The following is a 15,049-nucleotide window of genomic DNA, read 5'->3' on the forward strand; positions in this document are numbered from 1 at the left end:
ATCAGTACGTTTCAAGACTGGCAAAATAGGACTGTTACAAATGTTGCCTGTTGTCTCTTCAATGACATCTTTTTCAATCAAATCGCAAACGATCGCTAACAACGCCTTTTCACATTCGCTAGAGATCTTGTATTGGGGAGTACGTGGCAACCTAACATTGGCTCTCAAAGTTATGACATATGGCGCTATCTCCAAAAGACCCACGTCGTTGGAACCAGTAGCCCAAAGTATGTCTGGAAGAGATGACAATTCAGTTGGAATATTCTCCTTTGACAAATACATTGGGGAAATCACTTTCTTACCTAGAGTAAGTTGTACTCCCGAAGGAGAACAGTACAAAGTCGCATATAATCTCTTTAACAAATCCAAACCTAACAAGTTTTCGCCACAACCTGTTGTAAGAATGAGGGGTGCTTCCAATTCACATGGCCCAACAGAAAGGGGCATAGGACTAGAAATCGGGTTTCTAACAGGGGCGCCAGAAAAACCTACTGAAACATTCATTTCGCCAGACAAAGGTGCGTCAGGAAGTTTTGAGTGCATAATAGAACTTTTTGTAGCACCAGTATCCAGCAGAAAAGGTTCTGACACTCCTGATGTAATCACCTCAACATAAGGTCCATTCTGATCTACTGGAACTGAAACAACTCCCTCTCTTTGGCCATGGCTGTCCTAGCAATCATTACCCTCAATCTCGTTTTCTGCATAGTAGTCATCAGCATAGTACTGAGCTGACCTAGAAGACGCATTATTCTGTTGGTCAAAGCTGTTCATAGAATTCTGAGGCGGAAAAGGACGAGCATTTTGGGGGACATTTCCACGGCCCCTACCCCTAGGAGCCTGTTGAACACCTCTACCTCTTGCACCAGAAACACCATTCAAACGTCGCGATAAATCTGGACAGCTATTCTTGAAATGACACTCTTCCTTGCAATATGCACACTGATTGGGACCATATGGTAAACGCTGTTGAGAGGACTCATTTCTTTGTGGGTTTCTCGAATACTGCTGAGGTTGCTGATAATCAGGCTGACTAGTAGTGCGAGGCGGATAGACTTGCTGGAGAAGTACTTTAGTTTTCAAATCTTTAGTCTTTTTATCTGCTTTATCTCGCTCGTCTTTGCACCTATTTTCGTAGTACTGGGCTGTGGCTAAAATCTGCGCTGACGTGGAAACAGCCCAAGCACTCTCTGAATCTTTCAATTTATTACACAGTTCAGGAAGCAGATTATGCACAACTTTGTCTACAAACAATCTTTGGCCACCCTCGGTAGCCATATCCTGACCACTATGATCGACGAAAGTCTCTTCAAATCTTGTGAAAAAGTCAGACACATTCTCATCTTTCTTCTGCTTGCATGCAGATAACTTGTCCCAATTCACACGTAATTCAGGCATTAAAGTCTTCATATATGTGATAATCCTACCAGGAAGTTCAGCTACTAAAGGCTCAGGCTTGGAGCCACCAACTTGTCTAGCATCAGCAACAGTGATATTAGCCCATGTGTCACCTAATTCTTGGTCATGATCTGTATGACGAATCTTACTCCATAAAGGCTGTGGAACAACATTCCCAAACAACATGTCTACATCTGCTAAATTCATTATACATGAGCTGGCAGTCTGTGATTACTCCTTATAATACCCTGCAGGATTTTTACAGGGATCAGGCAATGTCTGCTTAAGTGCTAAAACTTCAGATCTTTTCCAGGGGACATGTACCCATACACGTTGGAAATGTGGCAGAATTGCTGGATTCGCATTCGCATCACCTTCCCTCCAAACTGGAGGAACCTCTCTCATGGGGTACTGTCGCGCCTTTTTCCTACCTGGCATGTCGTCCTCATACAGTGATCTAGAGACGTTTCCCTTACTCCTATAAGATAACAATAAATCTATTGCTCGTTCAACATCGGCACCTACAATCATGCCTTCATAGAACTTGAATCGCATACGGAATAATTCCTGCATTTTGCATTTTGGATCATTATCTTGCAAATCTTCGCAGAGATATACACACATCTCTTCGAATACATATCTCTGAGTGGGTGCATCCCACTGACGGAAGACTTCCATAACAGACTGAACATCATACTTTACAGTATCAGTAACCCATTTACGTGCTAACTCATTCAGCACTACTCTTTCCTCATAATCAGGCAGTTGACTACGCAATTGTCTACGTCCTGTTTTAGGGGTCGTCTTAGGCGACCCAAAGAAAGGTGAAAATAGACCAGCGACAGTACTTGCCACTCTCTGTCGAACAGAAGGAGAAGCTTGCGGAGAGGCAGATGTGCCAGAAAAGACAGGCTGATGTAAAGAGGAAGTCGAGGCAGTGGCAGAGGAAGTCGAGGCAGTGGCAGAAGTAGTATCATGATAAACAGTTGGTGCAGTAGGCAAAGTAGTAGAAACAGCAGACGGAGTATGTAGCAAAGGCGGCGACCCTCGAGAGGGCTGCGCCGGAGAAGTAGGAACCAGCTGAAGAGGAGCTGGTGTTTGTGTAAGAACTGGAGTTTGTGCACCGGGGCGCGGTATAACAAAGCGCTTCGGGGGTGCAGTAGCACTTGGTGCATATGGGGGTGGCGAACTCAGTAAATGGGACATTAATGGATCCTTCTCTGATGTCTCTTTTGAACCTTGTCCTTCATGTGGCAACATTGGACAGCATTTATCTATTGCTAACTTCTTGCTTCTGAGCATTTGTTCACTGTCTTGCTCTTCCTCATTATCCCTGTATGCAACGGCGGCTTGCACCATTGACATACCTCTTTTATTTTTCTTTGCTAATTTCATTTCTTTCTGTTTGGCTTCTTTGCGCCATAGGCGAAAAGAGTCAAACATCGCCGGCCGGGCTTTCTTCTTAAACAGTTTGACCTCGAGATTATCTAAAATTTCTGCGTCAAAGCTACCATATTGGGGCCAGTTTAAAACATCATCCTTCCTGGTGTATTTTATCCACACTTCATTATATGTGATAGGGCCTACTCCATGCTTTATATAGAGCTCATATGTTGGAGTTCCGATCGGAGGAACCAGACACGAATCCTCTAATCGGGAGTCCTTACTACAACCAAGACAAAACAAGTTTCCAAGTCTGCTAAACCAGGCATCTTCGCTCACTAGTCTAGCTTCAAACTTCAAAGGATTATCGAATACGATATTCTCGTGAATACACGAGTCCCTTGGTTTTGGCGCTTGCAAGTTCCAAACAAGGTGTATCTCAAGGATACCAAAACTAAGAATCAAACTAAGGACTGGGAGACGCTCCACTTATACTTAACTGAAGTATGGAAGATCGATGACGTCACTAGAAGACTCGTCTATCGTTTCGCTCTACCAAGGATCACTGGGTCCAAAACAGGGCGATAGTCAGGGCAGCAGTCCTTCGTAGCCGTCGGGACGCGGGGAACCTCGCAGCAAAGACCTTCGGAACCACGTCGACATACATGGGTCGCTGAAGTGGCTGCCCGTCCTCTGGAATTTTCACACGAAGCTCCTCACGAACATCTGGCTTGGACCGTCACCACTTGATACAGCCCCGAGTTGGGCGCCAACTGAGGTGCCGGGTTTTTAGGAACCTGGTGGTGCCAGGGGATAACACCCGAAGACCTCTGAGTTCTCCCTGTTCCGGACCACAGAAACACAGAGTCTTCTAGGTGAAGTCAGAGATCGAGTTTTATTGGCTGCAACCAAGTAACAAGTGTCCTAGAAGTACAACAGCACAGGATGTAGATTCTCAGGAGACTGTTCGTTTTTACAGAGCCAGCCTTCTCCTTTTATACAAAAATAACAGCTGCAGGCGAGAATTCTTCGGTTTACAATACGGTCATATACATATTTCTATAATAATAAAAAGCAAAGTCATGATGGCCAACCCACATTTTAGATGTCCAGTTTGTGACGGATGACCCAGCTCGGTCCAGAACTACCGTCAGATATCGACGAAACCTCAATAAAATCGGGCACCTCCTCATCGTAAAACCGGCCATAAACAAGAAACAGGGACAGGTGTATGTGTGTGGATAACGTGGTTTGTATGTAGTGAATGGTTTATGGCATGTTGTGCCTCGATGCTATCTTACTCGGCCACTGGGCGAGGGACTGCCCGAACAGGTTTGGCTGGAGGCAGTGGAGTCAGTTCGGCCAGGTCATGGGGAAGTCAACTAAGGTGGACGTGTCCTTTCAGATCAAACTCAGCTTTAATCAATTGACTATATGATTCCAAGCCACAAGATGGATGCCGTTCACAAAATGGAGTCTGAGGGTTCGAGACGGAAACCATGATTTAAGGGGGATAGCATCCCTCAATCATGATGCAAATGCATAGTGATAATATCCTAATCATTACCGGTCTGCCGATACCAAATTCGTCATGGTACGATGATATTTTGTGACACGAGTGTTGGGCCTCGGTACCATATTATAGCAGGGTCCAGAATTTCAGAACCACAGCACAAGCGTTTAAACAAAAGCACAGTTAAACATATAAAAGTTGCACAATTATGGATGAGGCCCAGGGGCCACTCAAACCATATATTAAAAAAGTGGTATAAGTATCACTAATCAAACAGTGGTCAGGCCTAGGGCCTGGGGAATCGCTGGGATCAATCGGGACTAGCAATGCTGAAGTCGGGAAAAGCCCGCGGGATTCGGGTGCACGCTTAAAGCACACACATGCACCAATGCAAAGTCAATGGTGCGTAAAAGTTACAAAGTTACTGTTTTAAGAGTCTTCCGACTGACCTAGAAGGACAAAACTTTAGACTTAGACACTAGAGGTGTATACCAGTACAGGAGCACCGGCGCTCACGAGTTACCTCACCCACAGGAAGCTGGTGCGCAGATGCAAAGTAGTGAAAGCTTTCGTCATGTAGATCTATGGAGCCTGGAGATGAAGATGCTGCAGGCAGCCAGAAGAGAAGTGTCCGGTGCAATCCAAGGGTGGATCGAAGCTGAAGGGAACCTGAAAGCAGAGGGGACAGAGTCTGGGTCACTCAGCAGTGACCAGGGTGGAACCTGGCAATGTCGGGCGCAATCAGGTGGTTGTCGAGAACCTTGTCTCCGCTGCCACGTGGACTCTGGGGCACCGAGGATGTCCAGGAGTGGATCACGAGCTGTTCCACACAGGCTCTTGCTGTCGGCGGTGTCGGCTTCCTGATTGGAGCAAACAAACCTTGGCAAGCGCAACCCACGCAGGATACGAAGATCGCTTCTTACTCGGACCAGGAAGGTCAGAGCTGGTGCTCCTTTTCAGGGGAGCGAGTTCAGAGCTACCGGACTGGCAGGTCAAATTCAAAGGTTCATCAGTACTGGGGCCGCTAGCCAACGGGCAAGCGACCGGACCAACGCGTTGAGCCAAAAGATGCAGAAGGGCCCCACGCAGCACTCGGTGAGTGTAGAGGGTTGAGCTTCGGTGCAAGAGTGGATCAGGGCTGGGGCTTCTCAAACCCCAATGCACAGCTTCGAGGGTGCCTCGGGAGCTGCACGGTCAGCGCCTCGTGGTCTTTCCAAGATGGCCGTCCCCACGCTTCAGGTCGCCTCCACGGGTCTCAGCTCTGCTGGGACTGTGGATCGGGCTGTTAGAAGGCAGGCACGCTGGGTCTTGTCGATCTCTGTCGCTCGAGTTCCGGTGGGAACTGCAACAAAGCAAACATTGAGGTGCTGGATGGTGCCTGTTTGCACAGGGTGGTCACTCCTTGACCACATGGGAGATTCTTCAGTCTTCTACGTCGAGTAGGATGTCGAAGGGTCCAGAGTTTCGTTTCATAACTTTCAGTCAGGATAATCTGAGTGCGTTGGCACTGCTCCCATTCTTATGCTATGGTAAATATTTTAGTAATTTACCTTGATCGGAATTTTTATAATATCAATAAGGTCAAGTATCAAGAGCAGAGTCCGTGGTGGTTCAAATAAAGGGTCTTTATTCAGTAACTCAAGTTAGGGAGAGCTCCGTCACCTGAGGAGGATCGGAAGAATCTCTAACTTTCATCAAAGAGGACATGGTATTTATACACAGACAAGGGGAAGGAGCTTCCATTGAGCAAAACTCGGATAGCTGTGTTTGCAACAATACAGAAGTCAGTAAAACTCGGATAGCTGTGTCACAATTTTACAGAAATCATAGTAGTGTTACTGTGTCAAAATCATACAGAAGTCATGACAGGAAGAAGCGTGACTGTGTCTTTAATCATGAGGAAGTCACGGCAGAAGCAGAGTATTGAGAAATAACCCTAGGCTGGTTCCTTAGATAAGAGTGAGAGAGAGAAAAGAGAAAAAGGAGAGCTGGTCATTGACAGGATGTCTGGTGTCATGTCTTTCAGCAAACGGGGTCTCTTCTTCTCGGAATTGGTTGTCGTGGTTTAGCAGAACGGGCCTATTTCTCGGAATCGGCCCGATTATAGGGAAATGGTTACAAATGGAGGGTCTCGTTCTCGGAATCGGCTTAACCATAGGAATGTACAGTTTGAGTGAGGAAGCTGTTTCTCGGAATCGCCCTAACCATAAGAATGTACCTTTGAGTTTTAGAGGAAGGAGAGTGCATGTGCAACTTTGTGTGCGTGTGATCGGGTCTGCTCATGTTCTCGTTTGCTCGTTTTCCGACATGGTGGGCTCGGGGGTGTGACTGTGAGGGTGTATGATGGGACATAAACTACGAAAAATAATCTTTTTCCACATTTCCTCCTTGTCCCATAATGTATTCTTCAAAATTCTTTTTCTTAGTCTACTTCTATACTCATTAGGCCGTCTACTTGCTCTTGTAACATGATTCTTTCCTTTTCTTTCTTTCTGGACTGGGGTTTGGGAATGGAGGCATTGATGCAGAAACTGCATAGAGCTGGGCCACACTGAATACAGAGGCAACAGGTGAAGAGAATGGCTAGAGCAAGACTTATTATTGTAAGGATCTTCCACCCCCATGAGGACAGGAGGCCCCAGAGCCATCCCGTCAGGGACCAGACATCAGTGTCCGCGTCTAGTTTCTTTGAAAGTACATGAAGGCGGGAAATGGTAGAATATACAGAGGGAGCATTATTTGGAATGTATAGACAGCAGCTGGATCTGATCGGTTCACATACGCCACCACGGTCCGCTAATATGATATCTAGGACCATACGGTTCTGTAACGTCATGAGTCTATCGGAAGCCATCTCAGCCGTGATGTTGCTTAACGCACCAGAGGTCTCGTTTATGGTTCCCTGAACTGCACGAGTTAGTTGTCTTATGTGGCGGCTATTGATCATGGCCCCCAGAAAGGGATGATTCCTTTGAAAAAATCGCCAGCCTCCTGATCCACTGTGTCTTCAGCATCCATGACCCCCCTTCGCCGTCTATTAATCACGGTCCGAGGATCACTTAGATGATAATCTGCTGGGGTGGTGTAGGTAGGGGGGAGGAGAAATGCAATGCAGCATTTCCCGGACCAGCCTTGAGGTAGCCACGTACGTGCGTGAGGTCCACAAATAAAATAAGTGTTGGGGGCGGTGGTCATTGTTGGGAAGTTTAAGTCAGGTAGGGTGTACGTTTTATTACACTCACTGTCTCCCATCTTCTGACCCTTGCCCTTACTTCTTACACAAAACAGCCCCTTATGAGGCACAGCCCATCCTCCCTGCTCTGTCTGTCTCTTCTGAATTGAGAATGTTTCTCTAAAGGAGGTAGTGTTGTTAAAGAGGGAATAACTGGTGTTTTCACTATTATCTGCTCGTCCCCATGTTGCGGTGAAATCTACCATCTTTTCAACAGCGCGCACAGTCTTTGTTTTTATCTCGTTCCAGGTACTAGTGTTCTTGGTCTTGGTTTCAGGGATGCTTCTAACAGAGGCGGAGAATATCATAGAGAGAGCATAGGTAGATCCAGCATAGCCGAAAGGGAGAGGGATAAAAGGCATACCTCCGTGTACGGAGTGTGGCATTAAGCCGCAGACCCAACAGTTGGTTTTGTTAATAACTAGTTGGTGTTGATGGAGTGTGGAGATGAATGTATTATTGAAGAATTCTTTTCTCCTACTTTCGAGATGCGGGGGAAGATCTACATGGGAATGCATAGCAGTGTTGTTCAAAAGTGTAGGGGAAGAAAGTGGGAAGGATAGATGAAGGAACCAACCTAGACAAGCCATGATGCAGAAAATAAGAATCATGATAGAAAGGAAAACGGGAACTTTGTTCTGTGATAGTTTTGCGCAGTGAGTCTTTGTCTTCATGATTTCGGCTGCTTAGTCTGAGTAAAGTATGCGCCAGTGACCGGACACTCCCCAGCAACCGCTTCACCAAGCGTCCGTCTTGGGCTTAATTAGCCACTGGTAGGTCGAGGTCAGGCACAAAGTCTCAAGTCTGTTTTGGATAAGATCGCAGCCGCGATATGTACTCTTCTTTGGGCAAAAGTTCTGGAAGGGGTGAAATAAAGTCTGTTGTTTCAGTGTCTTTAAAGTCTGATGGTTTAGTGTCTCTGGTCTCGGGATCAGCAACAGTGTCCGAAGGAATTGGTCCATGGAAAGGCTTGCAGTGGCTTACATGGAGCCATCCTTTTCGTCCTTCGACTTTGACTGCGGTCCTCGTTGTGAGCAGCACCAGCTTGGGAGACGTCCACCTTCTTTCCAGAGGGCTGGTTCGGTCAAAATTTCTGACGAGCACCCATTAGCCAGGTTGAAGGGAGTGCTCGTCGGGCGTGGTCTTATCTGGAAAAGCTGCAGCCACCTGTAAACGGCAAGAACGTAGTGCAGACATCAAAGAAGCCAAGTAATCTGTCAGTACATTTGCATCAATATCAGTTAGCTTTTTAGGAGATGGAACACCCCAGATATTTGGAGGTCTCCCATATGTGATCTCATAGGGCGACAGGTCCGTCCGAGAATGTGCCACCATTCGCATGTAAAACAGGGCAACTGGAAGAGCTGTCACCTAGTCTATTTGCTTTTCAGCACATATTTTTGCCAATTTGGTTTTTAATGTCTGGTTGTGCCGCTCCACCAGGCCTGCTGCTTGGGGATGTCTAACACAATGGAATTTCCAGGTGTAACCTAACAGTAGGGAAACCGCTTCCATCAATTTAGAGGAGAAAGGTTGTCCATTGTCAGAGTAGATGACTATGGGCAACCCATATCTTGGGAAAAATTCTCTAACCAATTGTTTAGCTGTCATTTGGGCACCATAGTCTGGGACAGGGTAAGCTTCAGTCCATCGGGTTAAGGTACAGACTACTACGAGGACATACTTGTATCCTCAACATCTTTCCATTTGGATATAATCCATTTGGAGGACTTCAAAGGGGTGATCTGGAGGATGGAACCCTCCTTGTTCAACTGATACACTTTTCCCGGGATTGAACTGACAGCAAATCATACAGGTTTGTTCTTTTTGTTTGGCTGCTGCACGCAGATGCTTGTTGTGCCATATTAAATTCAGACTGTTTAACATTCCTTTTTCTCCTAGGTGGGCAGGACCATGGGCAGTTTCTATCATTACGGGAACCATTATGTCAGGGAGAAACCGTTTGGACTTGTCTTTTGTTACCCAACCTTGATCTGTGTGTGTACCTCCCTCTTCCTCCCATTTTCTCTTTTCGGTCTCTGTGGCTTGGTTTTGGATGTCTACTACATCTTTGGTGGGATTGATAACTGGACAGATAGTTCTAGTGATGTTTTCAGTGCTTAGTGTTCCTGTCTGAGCAGCATGTTTAGCTGTGGCGTCCGCCAGAGCATTGCCTCTAGTGATAGAGTCTATGACTTTGGTATGTGCTTTGCATTTTAGTATAGCTACTTCTGTGGGTCTGTGTACTGCTTCTAGTAGCTGGAGGATAAGATCTCCATGTTGGATCTTTGTTCCATGAGAGGTTAGGAACCCTCTCTCTCTCCACAAAATGCCAAAATTGTGGACAACCCCGAATGCGTACCGTGAATCGGTGTAGATGTTGACTCGTTTTCCTTTAGACCACTCACATGCTTGTGTGAGAGATATTAGCTCTGCTGCCTGTGCTGAATGTACGGATATCCTAGCTGCTAAGAGGACTGTGTTTTCTGTAGTGACAGCGTAGGCTGCTGAAAGTTCGCCTGATTGGAGGCGCATACAGGAACCGTCTACAAACAGTGTGTGTTCTGGTGTACTTAGAGGGACATCTGTAAGATCAGACCGGGGCTTTGTGACTAGTTCGACTACCTCTAAGCAGTCGTGAATCTGATTGTCAACTGGAATAGTAGGCAGTAATGTAGCTGGGTTGAGGATATTGCATCTTTTGATGATGATGTGGGGTTGAAACAGAGTGACTTCGTAACATGTGAGGCGGGCTATGGTCAAGTGTTGTGTCTGGGTCCTATTCAAGAGTAGTTCTACTGCATGTGGAACTTGTACTTCGAGAGAGTGTCCTAGTACTATGGAATCACTTTGTTGTATTGCTAGAGCTGTGGCTGCGACAGATTTCAAACAGGCAGGCAAACCTTGTGCAACAGGGTCAAGAGTGCTAGAAAAATAAGCACAGGGATGATGTTTGTTGGCCTGTGTTTGTGTGAGCACTGACAAGGCTGTACCTTCCCGTTCTGTGACAAAGAGGACAAAAGGTTTGGCATAATCGGGTGTAGCTAGGACTGGTGCAGAACATAATGCTTGTTTAAGAGTTTCGAAAGCAAAAGTATGATCAGGTGCCCATGACAATGGGGAAGAGGTCGTGGTCGTTAGCTGTATCAGGGGTTTGGCCAAGTATGCAAATTGAGGAATCCACTGTCTACAGTAGGACGTGAGGCCAATAACGGCACGGACTTCTTTCTGTGTCTTAGGGACAGGAATGTTAAAAATGAGTTGAATTCTTTCAGGTGTGAGTGCCCTAGGTGTCCTAGGTAGGCTACCTGCTGTAAACACAATTGTAATTGCGAGGGTGACACCTTGTGGCCATGTTGTGCAAGGAACATTAGGACAATCCGTGATGCTTGTTCACATTCTGGTTCAGAGCGTGCGGTGATCAGTAGGTCATCGACATATTGTAACAATGTTGTATTTGAGGGCATAACAATGTCATCTAACTGTCTTTTAAGTGCCTGACTGTAGATACTGGGACTTTCTGTGTACCCTTGAGGAGCTCTTGTGAAACAGAAGCTACAACCTTGTAGTGAGAATCCGAATAGGTACTGACTGTCTTGGTGTATGGGTACACTAAAGAAAGCGTTCTTCAGGTCGATTACAGTAAAATGTGTGGCTTCAGGATCTATAGCTGTTAGCAGAGTACTGATGTCAGAGACCACAGGGTATTGTGGTACCACACACTTGTTTAATTCACGTAGGTCGACCACTAGTCGGTAAACTGGTGGTGCACCGTCATCTGTTTTCTTTCTTACTGGTCAGACTGGTGAATTACATATGTTGGAAGGTACTTCTCTGACTACTCCTTTCTGTATTAAGTCATCGATAATATGGATGAGGGCTTGTTCTGCATCTGGAGGTAACTTATATTGTCGGACACGAGGTAGGACAACACCTTCTTTCAATGTGACCATGTGTGGTGTAATGTCCATGAACCCTACGTCAGTCGGATCTGTTGCCCATAATGTAGCAGAAATGTCTCTTAGTCTGATGTCTAATTCTCGTGTGGTGAAATGACCTTTGAAATCTCGGAGGAATAGTCGTATTCCTTCTGGGGAACAGCATATCACGGCACCTAGTTCCTTTAACGTCTGGATGCCAAGTAAGTTTTCGGGACATGACTTAGTAAGTACCAAATCAGTGGATGTTGTAAGAGGACCAACTTGAAGTGATACTGGTTCAGAAACTGTATTGATGACTGGTGTACCTGAGAAACCCAAGGAAATACTATTTGAGCCAGAGAGGGGTACCTTGGGAACTTCGTTGTGCTGTACTGTCGTCCTACTGGCCCCGGTGTCTATTAGTAATTTTGTTTCCTTACCTAAGAGGTTAGCGTTTACATAGGATGGATGCCTCACTTAGCTATCAGACCCACACCAAGAAAGTGGCTGCCACCTGTGTTGGCTTGCTGAGGAGTCTCAGCCCCATACTTGGCTTTTTCGACGCTAAGGTCCGCCAACTTATCATCCAAGCGACAATCCTCTCTCGCTTGGACTACGCCAATGTTCTCCTCCTGGGTACCAACAAAGGAGAAATAGCACGACTGCAACGCGTGCAAAACGCGGCGGCAAGAGCCTTAGTCGGCCTTCCCCACAGATGCTCGGTTAGAGCCACTATTCGCAAACTGCACTGGCTACCCGTCGACTCCAGAATCCAGTTCAAAACCCTCATTATGACCTTCAAAATCCTTAAACTCGGAAGCCCTATACTGCTACGACCTCTCCTCACTCCTTATGTTCCACGACGCGATCTGCGATCCTCTAGCCAGCACCTTCTGAGCGTTCCCCGCACAAAGCTTTGCCGCATTGGCGGCCGCTTCTTTAGGGTTTTGGGAGCCAAGCTTTGGAACGCGCTGCCTCTAAACATCCGCTCCGTAGAAAGCCTTCCCACCTTCCGAAAGGCCATTAAGACTCACCTGTTCCCCTCTCTCTAGTCCACCTCTTTCCCTCACTTCCTAGCTCAGGCTGGGGTCTATGGCTTTCTCTAGCGCCGGGACGCCTCTTCGCTGGGGCAGCTGTTTTCCCTTTACCAAAACCATAGAATAGAATAGAATAGAATAGAATAGGGACCCTTTTGGTCGACCGGGACCGGGATCAGTGGCCGACTGTCGTGTTCCTCCCAGCTGTCTCATAAAATTGAGGGGAATTCAGGATAGGATGACACTGGGTACTGATAGAGTTGGGTGGCAGGTTTAGCGTCAGTCGGAGGAGCTGATGTGGGAACAGAGGGTCGTGGGGGATAGTTACGGGGTTGGGTCTTCCCAGTGGCAATATTATGTTGTAATACTGGACAGTCATGCACAAAGTGACCTAGCCTTTTGCAATAATTGCAAGTAACTTTTTCTTGTGACGTTTGAGCTTCTTTAGGGGTCTGTTGGATTGTATTAGTCTGTGCTACCAATACCTTCATTTTAGTATCCTTCGTTCTTGTCTTTTCTTGTTCTTGTTCATCTCTAATCCTATTTTGGTGATATTGGAGCATCTGAAGTGCTTGTGAAGGGGAACTTGCTTGCCAAGTACTCTCTACCTTCAGTACTCTGTTTCTGATCGTAGGCAAGGCATCTTCTATGAATTTGGAGACAAATAATCGACTATAGGCGTCTCCACCTGAGGAGAGGCCGCTGTTGATGCGGAAACATTTCTCTAACCTGGTATAGTAGTCCCCTATATCCTCATCTGGTTTCTGTTTGCATGCAGAGATAGCGTCCCAATCTTCTTTCTTAGTGGTCAGCAACTGGTAGAGTATTTTCGGGAGAAGGCGAGGGAGTTCTAGGACTAGAGGTCCCAGGCCTTGTCCAGCAGCCCGAGTACTTTCTTCTGTCTCTAAAGCTGTCCATACTATCTTTTTCCCTTCTACCTCCCAATCCTTTCCTTTTAGTTTGTTGTATGTCCCTTGAGGTAGTAGGACTTTGAGGAGAATGTTGAGATCTTTATAGGTAAAGGAACCCATTTGAAGAATATCCTTGAGTTCCCTATGAAAACCCGAAGGATCTTTTTCGTGAGAAGGGACCATTTTCTTCATTTCTAGTATTTCTATTTTTGTTAGGGGTGTGTAGACAAATGTTTCTTGTAGCTTTCCTCCAGAATCTACAACAGGATGTACTTCTCGGAGGGGGAACTATCCTTGGTGATAGTGATGGGGATTTGCGTCATAACTGTCTGAAAAGTATTGCACATATCGCTGTCGTAGGTCAAGGAAGATATTAAGGAATTCTTGTCCCCTGGCCACCCACCTCCCTTCTAAGCCATCTCGTAAGAGAGAATGTAACTTTTTGGGCGGGCAACCAGTATCTTCGTACATCGTAATGAGGTGTTGAACCATATAGATGCTTGCTAGCCTTTGGGATGTTAGAGGGATCGATAAGAACATTTGAGCAACTATATCAGGGCCATAGATAGAGTATTGAGATACCCAATGGGTGCTTGATCGGGCTAGTTCTTTTTCTTGGGTAGTGAGTGGAGGTTCGTCGTCCATCCAATCATCTAGAGCGTCTTGTGTTCTTTGGAACAACCTATCTGTAGGAGTTGACAATTTCTTATTTTTAATCCTTATTTGTCCACTATTCTGGGAACGAGGGATATGGGAGCGTACTGCTCCTTGAAAAGTATTTTCTTCTTCCCTATCTGTACTCTCGTTCTCTATTTCTTGAGTAGGGGTGTCTTTTCGGTGGAAATCAGAAACCTTGCTTGTAAAGAGTGGAATAAAAGGATCTATTTCTTTTATCTTATTATAACTACCTGTAACCACTGCTTGATCTAGTTGTAATAAATCATCAGGAACTCTTTTTCCTGCACTAGCTATCATTCTGATAAAACAGGTGATCATGAATCGTGAGAGGCATTTTCTATGTGCTATGGGTCTATTCTTAATAGCTTCCTGTAGGGTTTCTAAATTTTCTCCTATTCGGAGAGTCTCGTAAATTTTGTTTAGGCAATTTGCAACATTCGGTACCTCTCGTATACCTTCTAGGGCTTCTCGCAGACGAAGGGAGATATCTATTTGTGAACCTTCCCCTTGGGTCGGGTCGTAATAACATTCTAACATGGGTGGATCCCTGCTTGAGGTGTCAGAGATGGTTTCGGTCTAGGTGACTATTCGCCTGGCCGTTATTTGATTGGTATAAGCAGGAGGAGGTTCCATTAAGTAGGTGGTAATGAAGTCTTTGGGAGCAGAAGGATTTTTAGGACATGGGGGTGCTGTGGGAATACTAGGGTTATCATCGGACTCTGTCTTTTGTGAAAGGACGGGATACATTCCTGTCATGGAGGCCGAGGCCTCCCTCTTTATTTGTTCAAAATTAATATCCGCATTCTGTTCTCGTAACTTTCTCATCTTACTTTCTTCTGACATTCTATTTGCTTTCTCTACTTTTCTTTGCTCTTTCTGTTCCCTTTGATGTGCTTCCTTTCGCCATAGTTCGATACTTTCTAACATCGAGGGTCTTGCTTTCTTTTCCCAACATTTCTTTTCAACTGCCATGATAC

This window comes from Lissotriton vulgaris, chromosome 3_1, assembly GCF_964263255.1.
Source record: "Lissotriton vulgaris chromosome 3_1, aLisVul1.2, whole genome shotgun sequence".
Taxonomy (NCBI): domain Eukaryota; kingdom Metazoa; phylum Chordata; class Amphibia; order Caudata; family Salamandridae; genus Lissotriton; species Lissotriton vulgaris.